The 2,459-nt window shown below is 29.3% G+C and overlaps 1 protein-coding gene across 1 annotated transcript in view; it reads left to right on the top strand.

The window, feature by feature from the left end:
• The first annotated feature begins 821 nt into the window (after positions 1-821).
• Positions 822-2,459, top strand: part of LOC106880845 (NAD-dependent protein deacylase sirtuin-6) — a 9,789-nt gene continuing 8,151 nt past the window's right edge. The window contains exon 1 of the mRNA XM_014930978.2: positions 822-920. The gene's annotated coding sequence lies outside the window, so the exon portion shown is untranslated. The remainder of the gene's footprint in view (positions 921-2,459) is intronic.

Below are 2,459 nucleotides of genomic sequence, written 5' to 3'. Positions count from 1 at the left end.
GTATATATATATATATATATATATATATATATATTTATATAAGGGCATTACTATACAATAACGCCTCACGCCATGAGGGACTCTAAGGTCAGACTACTATAAAAAAAAAGCACATTTTTACCGAATGCGAGGAAATGCAACTCTCAAAGCCAACCCCTTAAAAACGAACTATATATATATATATATATATACACACACACACAGACATACATATATAATGTGTGTGTGTGTAGGGAATAGATAGGAAGGCTGATATTTACATGTAAATTATATTTGACTTAATGACCCTTAATTATCAACATCCATCTCTGAATTTTTTTTCCTTTCTAATATGATTAAAATTAATGGACAAAATAACCTCTGACCTAGTTTAGGATCTAGTATTCATGATTCAAATTTCGAGCGTTGGAGTCATGACAGGGTCGCCCCGATCAGGCTTCCTCTCTCATTGTTTACACTCGAAAACTATCGTCCCCTAAACCAACATACTTTTAATTCGCTTCAAACCACAGCAGTGTGCAACACTGAACAAAGCTGCATAACCACACTGTGAGATATACATGCAGCAGAAACATGTCAGACAGATTTTGAATTACATATATTGTAATAATACTGTTATAATAGAAAATGTGTAGATGTAATTATTCTCTTTATTCATTGAATTATCTGATATATAAATGTGTGTGTGTATGTATATGTACGTGTATGTATGTATGTAAATAAAAGATATAACACAGGGTGAGAATATCATTGTATAAAATGGCGCTCTCGCTTGCGTATTTATATATTTCCTGTTTGGAAAGAGCGCATGCGTACAAATATCATCTTCCTGGTTATCCAGTTTGTTTCTTTCCAACGTGTCTCCGACAACAACGTCGCTTTATATTCTAGAATAATTGCTGCTTTACAAAACAACTCTGGTACCATTTCAACCTATTATTCTCCCTCCCTTTTGGTCTACTTGACGCACAACTCCAAAATTATCTGTTTAAAATACCTTTATAAGTTCTCTAAAAGAAGACAGTACTTCGTTTTTTACTAATTTAATTCTCTCCACCTCCGCAATTAAAACATTTAATTGTAATGGAATAATATAATATATATATATTTACGGAGAGATTAAGTGAGCGAGAGACATATATGTATATATATAAAATAATATATTCCTCTATACACGATCATACAAAACCCTTTTTTTGTATTTATTTTTATTCACATATATATATATATATATATATATATATGTGTGTGTGTGTGTTAGATAGATAGATAGACAAAGGATATCTGATATTTACATGACATCCATCTCACCGTGACTGCACGTTAGAAACTCTCATATATACACATACCCTTCCTTTTTCTCATCTGTCACACACACATATGTATGTATGTGTGTATGTATACATACACACACACATGCCTTTTCAGTTTCTCACTCATCTGTAACATACATATAAACATTGATGTATGCATATATATATATATATATATATATATATATATATATATATATTCACAACGCGTATATATAAACATTTATGTATGCAAATATATATATACACAACGCGTATATATAAACATTTATGTATGCAAATATATATATATATATATATACAACGCGTATATATAAACATATATGTATGTGTAGATGTATCCATTTCACTTTGTCTTAACCACCTACACGTTTTAATTAACTCGATATAATCGTTGTCGATCGTTTACCGTAACATTATTTTCGATATATACAATGACAAAACAAAACGATTTAATATTTTAATTAAAGTAATTAATTAACTAATAACCCTCAGCAATATTATAAATTGATATAAATATTTAATAGTTATGTAGAGTTTTTTTTCTTTTATAAACTCAGTGCTCTTCGTTTCAACAATCTTTTATTTTTGTTATTTTGTTTGCTCTTAAAATGTATTTCTTTCTTAATTCTGTTTTATTCTTCTTTAAATTATTACATATCGTAGTCTTATATTCCTGTCGAGTTAATGTTTTAAAACAAAATAGGACAATTCCTCCAAAATCCCTGTTAGTGTCGGTGGGGAAAAAAAATACAGTTTTTATTTATTGTTTTGCTGTCAATCTAGTTTAACAGAACTTGTCAAGATTTGGGGTTTTGGAGATAGCGAGAGTTTGTTTGGAAATCTTAACAAAGAGAATGATCTCTTTATTTTATTTTTTGTCATTTTTAATCATCGCATTGTTTATTGTTGTTGTAGTATTTTGGGATCGAAACAATTATTGCTATGGAGTAAACATGGTTCGTCTTATTCTTACAGTTCGAAGTGTTACGAGTTCATTCACAAATCATCTCAATTGAGCTTTTATTAAGCACCTTGTCCTGTCGTCAATAACTTTATGTCAGATCTATTTCTTCTTCTAGAACTAATCGTGTATGCATGTGTGTGTGTGTTTATATATATTTATATATATATATATTTATATAT

Source organism: Octopus bimaculoides, chromosome 15, assembly GCF_001194135.2.
Source record: "Octopus bimaculoides isolate UCB-OBI-ISO-001 chromosome 15, ASM119413v2, whole genome shotgun sequence".
Lineage (NCBI taxonomy): Eukaryota > Metazoa > Mollusca > Cephalopoda > Octopoda > Octopodidae > Octopus > Octopus bimaculoides.
Note: the sequence above shows the minus strand (reverse complement) of the source record. Positions and strands in the feature narration are given on the sequence as shown.